The following is a 14,424-nucleotide window of genomic DNA, read 5'->3' on the forward strand; positions in this document are numbered from 1 at the left end:
AGTACTGGTCTCCGTATCTCAAAAAAGATATAGTAGAATTGGAAAAGGTACAACGAAGGGCGACGAAAATGATAGTGGGGATGGGACGACTTTCCTATGAAGAGAGGCTGAGAAGGCTAGGGCTTTTCAGCTTGGAGAAGAGACGGCTGAGGGGAGATATGATAGAAGTGTATAAAATAATGAGTGGAATGGATCGGGTGGATGTGAAGCGACTGTTCACGCTATCCAAAAATACTAGGACTAGAGGGCATGAGTTGAAGCTACAGTGTGGTAAATTTAAAACGAATCGGAGAAAATTTTTCTTCACCCAACGTGTAATTAGACTCTGGAATTCGTTGCCGGAGAACGTGGTATGGGCGGTTAGCTTGACGGAGTTTAAAAAGGGGTTAGATAGATTCCTAAAGGACAAGTCCATAGACCGCTATTAAATGGACTTGGAAAAATTCCGCATTTTTAGGTATAACTTGTCTGGAATGTTTTTACGTTTGGGGAGCGTGCCAGGTGCCCTTGACCTGGATTGGCCACTGTCGGTGACAGGATGCTGGGCTAGATGGACCTTTGGTCTTTCCCAGTATGGCACTACTTATGTACTTATGTACTTATGTAAGGAACTAGAAAGCAAAAAATATGAAGGCAAAATACTGAACTGGAAAGTTAACTAAAGAAGTCAGACTCAGCATGCAGCAATACCAGAAAAATTGAAACTTACATGCAAAATTTCACAGATACACATTTCAAAAAGCTGACATATTCCAATTAATAAATTCTGAATAAAATACTTTTTTCTACCTTTGTTGTCTGATCATTTAGTTTTTCTATTCGCTTTGGTCCCAGTGTCTTCTGTTTTATGCAGTGTCTTCTTTCCATTTGATATTCCATTTAATAGATTCAAAATAAAATACTTTTTTGTACCTTTGTTGTCTGGACATTTTACTGTTCAATCATGCTGGTTCCAGTTTCCTCTTTTCTTGTCTTTCTGCTAATTCTCCTTCAACTGCTTGCTGTCCATTTGTCTTTTCTCTTTTCTCCTGTCTTATTCCATTCCTTCACTACACCTACCTTTGACACATTATTTCTTTTTTAGCTGTTTCCTCTGTTTTTTTTTCTTTGCTGCCTCTCTGTTCACTTAAATTTCACCCTCGTCCTCATCCTTCTCCTTTTTAGTTTTCAGCTATCAAATTCCATTTCCTTCTCTCACCCACTAGCTGCCCCATTCCTCTTCTCAGTCCTTCCTCCAACCTTCCATTTCCTTTCATCTTTAATCAACTCTCCATTACCACATTTCTGCCCCCCCCCCATCACTATCATCCTCTCATTTGTTTCCTTCCCACCTCCCCTTTGGCCTCTCCCAAATAGTTCCACCATTTGCAGCATCTTCCTCCCTCCAACCCTCTAGCCCAGCACGCCTGCTTCCTTTCTCTCCTTGTAGCCTAATATCTCCCTGTCCCTTCCACACACACATCCACACCCCAGTATCTTCCAGCCCCCCCTCCCTGTGGTCCAGCATTTCTTCCTCTCTCTCTCCCCTCCCTCCAATTGTCCAGCATTTCTCCCTCACTCCCTTCTGTCCCTGGATCCACAATCTCCCTCTTTTTCTCTTTCCCCTCTAATGTATATCTATCCCTCCCTCTCATCCATCCCCATGTACAACCTCTCTTCCCTCCTTCTTCTTCTCTCCCACTGCCCACATCACTCTCAGTATCTCCCTTCCTTGCACCCTGGGCCCAACATCTATCTCTTTCGTTCTCTTCCTTCCCCTTTTAGCATCCCTCCCATCCTCATACAGCATCTCTCTCTGTCTCCCTCCCTCCCACTTCCATGTGCCAACATTTCCCCTTTTCTCTTGCTGTCCCTCCCTCCTCCTCCACATCCAGCATTATTTCTCCCTCTCTCTCCCCCATGCATCTCCCCCCACCAACATTCCCCACCTCTCTTGCTCACCTCTACCTAGCATTACCCCATCACCCCAACAGTGCTCCTGTGACTGTCTCTCCCTGTCTCCCTGCCACCAGCCAGCATGCTGCCTCGGTCTTCCCCGCCGGCACTGCCTCGGTCCCTGACTCCCTGCATCATTTTTGTCTTCACCCGTCCTGTACCCGTCGCCATCAGCGCTGCCATTCATTCTCTCACAGGCAGCCTCGTTCCCGCTCCCCTTTGCCGCGTCCTCCGGCTCTCTCTGATGCACTTCCTGTTAAACAGGAAGTGCATCAGAGAGAGCCGGAGGAGTGGACGCAGCAAAGGGGAGCGGGAACGAGGCTGCCTGTGAGAGAATGAATGGCAGCGCTGACGGCGACGGGTACAGGACGGGTGAAGACAAAAATGCTGCAGGGAGTCAGGGACCGAGGCAGCGCTGGCGGGGAAGACACAATTAAGCCCCGCCAGTTCGCCGGTGCGACTTGTTTGGGGGGGGCAATGCCCCCCCTCGCCCCACCCCAATCTACGCCCATGGCCTCCAGTAACCTAGTAATCACTTGGGATAATTTGAAAGTGGGACACTCATCCAGAGGCGGATGGGACCCAGTCGGTGGGAGGAGGGTACTAGTGTACAGCACAAGTGGCAGGTGCTGGCAGGGGTGTAGCTAGGTGGGGGCATGGACCCCCACAGATTTAGTCCTGGCCCCCTCCACTTTTGACCCCCTGCCGACCCTCCCCCGCCACTTTTGGACCCCCCCGCCGCCACAAGGTACCTTTGCTGGCGGGGGTCCCCAACCCCACCAAGCTTTAGTCTTCTTCAGTGCCAGTCTCCGGCGTGAGCATGTGCAGCACGTCAGGACTCACAGCACGGATCAGCGAAGTGAGCGAATGTGCTGGAGACCGGAGCTGAAGAAGACTTAGGCTGGTGGGGGTTGGGGATCCCCGCCAGCAAAGGTACCTTGCTGCAGCAGTGGCGGCGGCTGGGGGAGACGGGCTAAAATGTGCCCCCTTACCTTGGGCTCTGGACCCCCCTCCCGCCGAGGTCTAGCTATGCCCCTGGATGCAGGTGGACCTGCACTGTGCTGGGGACAGACCCTCCAGAACGCCACAGGGTTAGCCCCACGCAGGTGACTAGGCATTTAATGACAGTGCTGAATCCAGCACAATGACTGGAGGGAGAGGATCACATGCAGAGACCTATCAAGGCACAGATTGTAAGGCTAATCAGGAAGTGACAGCAGTATTGAACACAAATATGAAAAAACAAATGCAGAATATGCACACACAACTCTGGGGGCAGAACAATCTTCTTTCAAAGAGTAATTAATTAATTGTTTGACAGGATTGAACAGATAAATTTACTTGCTATAACAGCCACCACGATGGGCATTGGTCAAGGCATTAAGATGTTGGTTTCATATTTCTCAAAATATCTTCTATCACTGTAGATTAATAAAAGAAAATAGGGAAATTTCACTGGGCAGGGGAGAGAGAGAGGCAATGCCTAACTAAGTAGGAATAGTCTTGTCTAAGCTATAACAAACATTGAAATTAAACAGGTTCAGGTTTATTTCATTCGATTAACTGCTTAGAGAAAATATTTCAAACCGAAGTACAATAAACAGTATAAAACAAGGGACTAACATTGTCTGAAAGGAACTCCAATATCATAATAGAAAAGAGCAAAGGTACTGCCTACCCATCATGCCTCCAGATCCCAGCACGTAGTCCCAGCCAATCAAGCTCACCAGCCGTGCAAGTGACAGTTGACAAGATCAATAACAAATTCTTCCTGAAAAAAAAAATGTGTTTTTAATAGTTTCGTAAAGAAAGACAAGGAAGATTCTGAATGCAAAAAACCTGGAAGACGGTTCCAGAGTTCAGGGCCCATCACACTGAACAATAAATAGTCAGACTGGGAGACTTGTCAAAAACAGTTGCAGCAATAAACTCTGCTGAGCAGGCCGAAGGGACTTAGAAGGAGTATATGGAACCAGGAATTGGGATAGAAATACAGGAGAACCAATGTGAGGGATCTTGTGCACTAAAATCAAAATCTTAAATAAGATACGAAAAATAACTGGTAACCAATTTTCAGTTTGTAAGAGAGGGATAACATTATCATATTCTTTCACCCCTGGAATTAATTTCACCGTGGTATTCTGCACTAACTGGAGCTGCTTGAGCTCTCTCTGGCAAACACCTTTGAAGAGAGAATTACAGTAGTCTAGATAAGTAAGTATTAATTCATGTAAGATAATTTGAAGAGCTCCTCTTTCTAATAAATGCTGAATGGTTAGAATCTGCCACAACTTAAAAAAGCATTTGCATACTACTGCGAAGATATGAGAGCGGAAGGACAATTTAGAATCAAGCAGTACACTCAGTACCCTAATTTCATTACTTATCAAAATCTGGGCACCACAGATGGACAGAGATATTGGACTTACAAAGTGTTGGGTCCTGCAAAAAAAAAAAACACAAAACACCGCTTTTGTTCTGCACATATTTAATCGCATCTTATTAAATTGCAGGGCAGTGAGCAATTTGAGTAAGGCGGGAACTCATAAGGGATAATGCCCGGGCATCACAATCATCAAAAGTGGCCAGGATTTGAATATCTCCATCAATATATAAGTAATTAATATGAGTTCCTATATTTCAATCCAGTCACTACCGTTGATAATATACTATATAAATCAAGCAACTGCGGGTTTAATCATTATGGTAACGTCTGGTTGTTAATATTTGGCCATTACGGAAGCTGTAATGAGCCTATAGAAGAATACCCAAGGAAGAACCGTGACACTAGTAATTGGAAATGATGTTGGAACTGCAAAGAACTATCATGTGATATCAGCTGTGAAGTTAGAAGAAAAATCGCTTGATCGGATGAAAAGACATCTTTATTAAGAACTGAGACTTCCCGTTAATGATAAGTGATTCTTTAAGTATAACGGCACACTTGAAAAGAAAAGCAATAACGCTACTGTGTTGCTAATACTTTAGCATGTGGATGAAAAACATCATTATTATGAACTGAGGTTTCCTGAAAGGAACAAGTGACTTTTGTGTTAAGTGTAAAGTCAAATTTGAAAAGAAAAGTGATGAAGCAACTGGGTTGCTAAATACTTTAGTATATCAGTAGGGAATCATCTATTAGCTGCTAACGTGCTTACAGGGAGAGATATCCTAGTATCATGTGATCTCCTTCGGTTTAAAACAGAAATAAGGAGTTTTTTTGTGAGACGTATGAATGTGGTTTGAGAGTGAATGAATGCAGATAGGAACACATTGTTTGTTATGATAAAATTATAAATGGAATTTATAAGAAGAATAAACTGTTGCAAATTTGGAAACGCAGTTGCTTGACTTCAATATATAAGGGAATAAACCCAAAGGTTGAATCAATGCTGCCAGTGGTGCCATAAAATGTTAAATAGAGTAGGTGCAATTAAAGAGCCCTGGGAGGATCCACTTCGGAGGGAAAAAGCAGAAGAATATTCTGTACCACAAAGCACTCGGTATGATCTATCACATAGGTAAGATTTAAACCATTCCAGTACAGTACTAGAATTCCCTATACTGTGCAGCTGGTTAAGAACCATGGGACCCTTTTACAAAGGGCACGCCAAAAAGTGGTCTGTGTTAATGTGGGCGTGCGTATTGGGTATGCGCTGGACCATTTCTCCACCGCGTCTGGAAAAAAGGCTTTTTTTGGGGGGGGGGGGGCAGGAAACGGACGTGCGGCAAAATGAAAACCAGCATGCGTCTATTTATGGCCTGAACACTTAATGCCACCGATTGACATAGCAGTAAGGGCTCAAGTGTTACCCATGTGGAAACTGTCCAACGTGTCGATTATCGCTGGGAATGCCCCCGGGGTAGAAAATAGAAAATGTTTTTCTACCCCATGACTTGAGCACGCCCCAAATTCAGAATTACTGCTCGGGGCATGCAGTAGCTGGGCAGTAATGCTGATTTGGCGCATGCTGGATGCACGTAGGCCCTTACACTCCTTTGTAAAAAAGCTGCTGAGAGATCCAAAGATAAAAGCAGAACAACCTTGCCCTTACAAAACACTGCTCAAATATTAGTGACCAAACCTAGCAATGCTGTTTCAGTGCTATGATGGGGATGAAACCCCGTTTGATGAGATTGAAGAACAGCATCCTGATCAATATGGAAATTCAGGTGTTCTGCTTCCATCCATTCTGCCGCCTTCGAAATAAAAGGAAGATGTGCTGTAGGACATCTCTCCCCTACTGGGGGTCCTTCAGATGAGGCCTAATTATTGCTATCTTCCAACTAGGAGGTACAAATCCCTGCAATAAATTAGAATCATGTGAAAAATAAAAGGAAGAAACGGAGAATTGTATTGTTTCGCTATAGTAGAAGGAAAAGGATCATGGCGTGCTGTGGTTTCCTGAACAGCTTTTAAAACCTGAGAAACATCAGAAAGAGACAGATTGGGAAAGGCAAAGAATATGGAATCCAAGTAAGAGATTCCCAGAGGTGATCTGGGAAATTACAGACTGGTAAGCCTGACTTTAGTGTCAGGCAAAATAGTGGGAACTATTATAAAGAATAACATTACGGAACACATAGATAAACATGGTTTAAGGGACAGAGTCAGCATAGATTCAGCCGAGGGAAGTCTTGCCTCACCAATTTGCTTCATTTCTTTGAAGGCGTGAATAAACATGTGGATAAAGGTGAGCCGGTTGATGAGTGTAACTAGATTTTCAAAAAGCTTTTGACAACGTTTCCTCATGAGAGATTCCTGAGAAAATTAAAGAGTCATGGGATTGGAGGCAATGTTCTGCTCTGGATTAGGAATTGGTTATTGGACAGAAAACAGAGGGTAGGCCAATGGTTCCCAAACCCGGTCCTGGAGGCACCCCAAAGATTCTGGTTTTCAGGATATTCACAATGAATATGCATGAGAGAGATTTGAATGCAGTGGAGGTAGTGCTTGCAAATATTTCTCATTTGTATTCGTTATGGATATCCTGAAAACCTGACTGGCTGGGGTGCCTCCAGGACCAGGTTTGGGAACCAGTGGTGTAGGGTTAAATAGCCATTTTTCTCAGTGGAGGAGGATGAATAGTGGAGTGCCACAAAGATCTGTACTGGGACTGGTGCTATGTAACCTATTTATAAATGATTTAGAAATCGGAAGGGCAAGTCAGGTGATTAAATTTGAAGATGACACAAAACTGTTCAAAGTTGTTAAAACATGTTGACTGTGAAAAATTGCAGGGAGACCTTAGGAAATTGGAAGACTGGACATCAAATGGCAGATGAAATTTAATGTTGGCAAATGCAAAGTGATGCACAATGGGAAGAAATCTAAATCATAGTTACCTGATGCTAGAGTCCACCTTGGGAGTCAGCACCCAAGAAAAAGATCTATTTATTTTTGTTACATTTGTACCCTGTGCTTTCCCACTCATGGCAGGCTCAATGCGGCAATGGAGGGTTAAGTGACTTGCCCACAGTCACAAGGAGCTGCCTGTGCCTGAAGTGGGAATCAAACTCAGTTCCTCAGTCCCCCAGGACCAATGTCCACCACCCTAACCACTAGGCCTCTCCTCCACTAGGTGTCATTACTAAGAATTATTAGGAAAGGGATGGTAAATAAGACCAAGAGTACTATAAAGTCTCTGTATCACTCCATGGTGCAACCATTGTGTTCAAGTCTGGTTGCTGTATCTCAAAAAAGATATAGCAGAATTAGAAAAGGTTCAAAGCAGAGTGATCAAAATGATAAAGGGGATGGAACTCCTCTCATATGAGGAAAAGCTAAAGAGGTTAGGGCCTTTCAACTTGGAAAAGAGATTGCTGAGGAGGATATGATTGAGGTCTACAAAATCCTGAGTGGTGTAGAACGAGTAGAAGTGAATCGATTTTTTACTCTTTTAAAAAGTACAAAGACTAGGGCACACTCAGGGGGTCTTTTATAAAGCTTCGGTAAGCCCAACTTGGAAATGGAACTACCGCTGGCCCAATGTGTCTGCCAGTGGTAGTTCTGGCTGGAGCGCACGCCATTTCTGGAGCTATAGGAATTTTTTTCCCTAGCGCAGCGCTAACCTGGCGGTAATTGGGCATCTCTGTGTGCTGCCCAGTTACCACCAGGTTACCGAAGGAGCTCTTACCACCATCTCAATGGGTGGCAGTAAGTGTTCCCTGCCATATGGACACGCAGTAAGAGCTATCTTACCACGTGGCCATCTTTTGGGGGGGGGGGGGGGGGGGACATTTTACCAGCTGCAGTATAAAAGGCCTTGGTGTGTGGGAAAATGGACCCCTCAGCTACCACAGGGCCCTTTTTCCAGCAGCTTAGTAAAAGGACTCCTCAATGAAGTTACATGGAAATACTTAAAAAAAAATAGGAGTAGTTAAGCTACGAATATTTAAGCTCTGGAACTCTTTGCTGGAAGATGTGGTAACAGCAGTTAGTATATCTGGGTTTAAAAAGGTTTGGACAAGTTCCTGGAGGAAAGGTCCATAGTCTGCTATTGAGACACATGGGGAAGCCACTGCTTGTCCTGGGATTGGTAGCATAGAATCTTGTTACCATTTGGATTTCTGCCAGGTACTTCTGACCTGGATTGGCCACTGTTGGAAGCATGATACTGGGCTAGATGGACCATTGGTCCGACCCAGTATGGCTATTCTTATGTTCTTAAGAAACTGATGGAAAAGCAGAAGTCAGTGACGATTGCTGGTGTAATGTATGGCATAAGGCCGAGACCTTAGAAGAAGAAAAGGACAGATAAGGCACTCGCTGTAAGGGCTAAGGACTGATAATCAATTGGCATAGATAAAGTCAGATCTTGGAAAATCTTATAAAGTTTTCTGGTATTGGGGGCCCTTATAATAAAATCTGAGTAGTACCATTTTCTGGTAGTATAAATCTTTTGCTTATAAAAAGTAGAAGCTTCCTTAAATTAAATGAAATAAGTAATGTGAAATAAGAGTGAAGGAAAAAATAAATGGCACGATACCTCCCATAACCTACTTACGTGGAGATTCCAGCAGGGGAAGCCCCAGATTCAAGAAATCCAGGAAATAAAAACAGTAAATATTCCTATAGTAGGCGAGTCAGCAACCACATTATTATCAAACTACTCTACACTATTACTCATATGGTATTAGCTAACCAATCCATTTCAGACCATCAACTCAGAGTCTAATAAAACTCAAGAATTGTGAGTCAAAGAAAAATGTAAGAACCATTTACATGGCTATCTAAATAATGTTTCTTTTGGAAGCAGATGTAAATGTACATGGTTGAAATATATAATATATGTAGGTGTGCATTTTATAATATATGTACTTCATGACTCTACTCACGCTCGACCAAAACTATGTCCGTGACTAGGCCTACACATGGGTTATATAAATATTCACCTCCTCATCACCGTATGAACGTTTGTGTAACATATAGGATAATTTTATAATAAGCCTGATTTTCTCTCTTAAAGGAAAATTTAGATAACATGTCCCATTAAAGGTACCAAAATGTCAACCACTTATTAGGAATTCTTGGTTTTCATTTGACCTTTTGTAATTTTAGGAAACTTCTATGTTGGGCAGAGTGCAGATGGAGGAAGAATCTCTTTAGTTCAAATCACAGTGGTTGTAAAACACTATAGTTTCTTTAGATGGTTCTGTCTCTGACACATGTCCTTTAACCTTCAGGGTTCCACAGGGTACACATGCCTCTAGCCAAACATTGTGTAGATATGAAATATACATTTGATCAATTAAGATGTATGGGTATTGAACAGTTAATTAGTAACGGGAGATGCGGTGATATCTCAAGAGTCTTGCATCAGAAAGAGCAGAGGTGGATCTATCGTTTACAAACAGTTAATCCGAACGGATTGAATGGACAAATGGAGTGGGCAGCATTCTATTAACTTGTTTTGATTGGTTCTTAGATGACAGGAGATGATGTCAGTTTAAGGAGGAGTCTACCCCAAGGCGTCCTATAAAAGCAGTCGCCATTTTGTATCCAATGTTCGCATTGATTAGAAGAAAAATTTTGTCACTCTTTCATATTTTTTCTCCTGAGGAAGCAGCGAAACAGTGGGAGTCCTATTTCTGTCAAGAAATAAGAGAGATATGTATGCTGAACCACACGGAGGTTGGAACGGGGTAGAACTCTGTTGATGGACAGTGATATTGTAAGATGGCAACTGAGGATTGATTTGAGAATGAATATATAGTTACGGAGTTTTGAGACCCTATGTGGCGAAGCTAAGTACATATATTTTTTCAAGAGAGCGGGATGGGGGTGGAAGAAGAGCCATTAGAATATACTCTGAAGGTGCGATGGGAAAGATACGAAGAGAACCAGGAGAGGACGGAGCCCTGGAACCCGAATGAGGACAGTGTGTCAAGAAGTAAATTATGATTGACGGTGTCAAAGGCGGCAGATAGGTCGAGGAGGATGAGGATGGAATAGTGACCTTTGGATTTGGCAAGGAACAAGTCATTACAGACTTTAGAGAGTGCTGTTTCTGTCGAGTGCAGTGGGCAAAAGCCGGATTGGAGCAGATCGAGGACAGCCTGAGAGGAGAGGAAATCAAGGCAGCGGCTGTGGACAGCGCGTTCAAGTAATTTGGAGAGGAAGGGTAGAAGAGAGATGGGACAGTAGTTGGAGGGACAGGTGGGGTCTAGTGATGGTTTTTTGAGAAGTGGTGTGACTACAGCGTGCTTGAAGGTGTTAGGGACAGTAGCAGTGGAGAGAGAGAGGTTGAGGATGTGACAGATTGAGGGGTTGACTGTAGGAGAGATGTTGTTAAGCAGATTGGTGGGAATGGGATCGGAGGAACAGGTGGTGCACTTAGAGGAAGAGAGAAGGCGAGCAGTTTCCTCTTCGGTGATCTCAGGGAAGGAGGAGAAGGAGGAGGAGACCAGGCTAGGTTGGTTGGGGGAGTGGGTTAAGAAGTCACAGGGAGGAGAAGGCTTGGAAGTGAATTCAAGGTGTATCTTCTGCACCTTATCGCGGAAGTAGTCAGCTAGTGTTTGAGGAGAGAGTGAGGGGGGGTGGGAGCGGAGGGCACTTTAAGTAGGGAGTTGAGGGTGGCGAAGAAGCGACGAGGGTTGGAGCTAAGAGAATTAGTTAATTGAGAATAGTATTCCTGTTTGGCAAGGAATAGGGAGGACTGGAAGGAGGATAGCATGAATTTGTAATGGGTGAAGTCTGACAGGGTGGGAGATTTCCTCCAGAGTCGTTCAGCAGATTGGGTGCGAGCGAAGGTAACGGATGCAAGGGGTTAACCAGGGCTGAGGATTAATGCGCTTAGTGGGTCGAGAGACAGATGGTGCTAGGGTATCCAGAGCAGTGGAGAGAATTTCATTGTAGGCAGAGACAGCCGTGTCGACAGATTCGGAAGACGAGATGGAAGGGAAGAGATTGGAGATGTGAGAGTTGCTGGTGAGCTATAATACAAGTGAGCCATACCACTTCTCTGGTGAGAGTTGATGGTGAGCTCTAATACAAAAGGGGCCATACCGCTTCTCTGGTGAAAATTGCTGGTGAGCTCTAGTACTCGGCTTTGTCGAGGAATTTGTGGCTGCTAGGATTCCATACGGCACAGAAGGTTTCTCTCTTTCTTTTCTGCTTGGTTAGTCAAATACTGAGGCTAGGGTCACATGACCAGGGCTCTTATTGGCTCTCCAGAGTCACAAGTTTTTCTCAGTCTCCACCTGCTGGTAGGCGAGCACAACCCAAGAGTCCAATCCTGGTCCGGTCCGGAGGGACTAAATGAAAGTAAATTAGCAGGTAAGGTCTAATTTCTCCATATATGCCAACGACGTCACAATCTACATCCCATTTAAGAAGGACTTAAACGAAATAACCAACGAGATCAACCAGAGCTTCCAGATCATGCACTCATGGGCGGACTCATTCCGGTTAAAGCTCAACGCAGAAAAAACCCAATGCCTAGTTCTCACTTCCCAATACAATACAAACAATTACTCCACTATAACCACACCTCACTGCACACTTCCTATTTCTGAAAACCTGAAAATTCTTGGAGTCACCATTGATCGAAACCTCACACTCGATACCCACGTGAAGAATACAACGAAAAAAATGTTCCAATCGATGTGGAAACTCAAAAGAATTAAACCTTTTTTCCCAAGAAACATCTTTCGCACCCTAGTACAGTCACTAGTTATAAGCCACCTGGACTACTGCAACGCTCTGTACGTAGGCTGTAAAGAACAGACCATTAAAAAACTCCAAACAACCCAAAAAACGGCAGCTAGACTCATCTTTGGAAAACCTAAATATGAAAGTGCGAAGCTCCTAAGAGAGAAACTACATTGGCTTCCGCTCAAGGAACGAATTGAGTTCAAAATCTGCACAACCGTGCACAAAATCATTCACACAGATGCCTCACTTTATATGCTAAACCTAGTGGACCTACCGCCCAGAAACGCCAAAAGATCGGCCCGCAAATTCCTAAATCTGAATTTCCCCAGTTGCAAAGGAGTGAAATACAAACAGGCCTATGCTACGACCTTCGCATACAAAAGCACACAGTTTTGGAATGCGCTACCCAAGACCCTGAAAACAATAAACAATCTAACCAGCTTCCGCAAAGCTCTGAAAACACACCTCTTTAACAAAGCTTACAAAAGTCACCCTCAATGACACAAATCATCCCCCAATCCACCCAAACACACCTAAAACACTTCTCACACAACCTACCCAACATCCACCCATCTAAATCCTCTTCTACCTCAGCTTATGATCAACTGTATTTAAATCATGTCTTGACTCTATCATAACCTTACTCTGTAAGCCACATTGAGCCTGCAAAAAGGTGGGATAATGTGGGGTACAAATGCGATAAATAAATAAAACTTGGATGCCATTTGTTTGATTTGGACATATAGACTTTTTGTATTCTTATCTTTATAGACCAAGTTTAGAGTTTCATTGGTCATAAAGGGAATTTTTTAGGTATTTGAACTACAACTTTATAAGATTATGATTATTTTCCTACTAGTCTAGACATTGCAGACTTTTCTCTCAGTGAAACATTAATATGAGAGTTTTTCTCTGCGGTTTCGGGCTGGTGGGTTAGCCTATGATGAGAGCCAGTCAGAGGTGTCCTAATATAAAGGTACCCTGGGCTTATGAGGCTAGTTATTATTAATTAAAGTTAATGTGGTTCAAATGCTTAATTAAATTTCTACGATTTAGAGCAATTATATATGGTATAAGTTACTTATTATAGTGCACAATACTTGGGATTCCATTTTTTAACAGCAAATAAATAAGTTGGACAGAGTGGCTGACTGGCTAATGGACCAAAAGCTAATCTTAAACCCTGAAATGTGAAGCACTTTGGATGTCCAGGAATAGGGACACTGCATTACAACATTTTATGGATATTGTTGTTTCCTTGGATGGATAAGAATCTTTCCCTTTTTGGATTTCTAAGACAGTGAGCGCCTCCTTCATAGCCCTCATGAGGATACAACTCTTTAAAGTCTTTTTAAGATTCCAGAGTATTGAAGACTTTGCTTCATGCACTTGTCATAATCAAGTAGATTATTGTAACTCTCTTGCAGAAATTCCTAAATATTTGTTAAAAAGACTACAGCTAATTCAATGTGTGTGTCAGTATGATTGTTGTTTGGTTAGGGGTAATTGGGGGGGGGGGGAGGGAGGAAAGGTCAGCAGGATATACGGAGTCTTTTTCTGGCCCACTGGATAAGTGTCCCACCAGATAGGTTGTATGCTGTTAACGTATACATACGACCATTGTGCTCTTTACTGTAGTTGCTAGCATTTTTTCATTGCTATTAGTTCTTTTTTTATGTTTGTTTGATATGCTTCTACAGTGGTGTCTGTTTTCTTGCATACCCGCTGCATTGATAAGAAAAAGAAAGGAACTATGGTTCCTTTGTTGTATAATGTTAAGAAATTTGATCACATGACCTCACTATTGCAGAAGCAACACTGGCTTCCAGTTTCTAGTTGCATTCAGTTTAAAATTCTGGTTCTGGCACACCATGCCTTGCATGAAGAAGTACCATTTCACATTTAAACTTTATTTCATATATAGGAACCTAGTTTACAATATTTAGTATAAAACAATAAAACTCTAAAATAAAAAGAAACATTTAAAGTAATTAATTATACTAAGATACAATAGGAGGGGAGGAAGTGAAAATGTAGACAACACAGCGATAAAGAATTTGCTGACAATAGGTCACCACCCAAGTTGCATAAAGAGCTCAAATGTACTTTAGGGCTGAACAGGGAATGCTTTCACAAAAAGTTAAGTCTTAAGTACTGCCTTGAATCTTAAAAAAAATAGCTCTACAGCATTCCATAAAGTAGAAGCAAAGACTGAAAAAGAGGAAATATGGGCTATATGAGATCAAATGTGAAGATGAGAAGGAATTGTACAAAGATTCTGATGCGCAAAATGCAAAGACCAGGTAGGCAAATAGGGAATGAGAGCCCTATTA

This window comes from Microcaecilia unicolor, chromosome 1, assembly GCF_901765095.1.
Source record: "Microcaecilia unicolor chromosome 1, aMicUni1.1, whole genome shotgun sequence".
Classification (NCBI taxonomy): domain Eukaryota; kingdom Metazoa; phylum Chordata; class Amphibia; order Gymnophiona; family Siphonopidae; genus Microcaecilia; species Microcaecilia unicolor.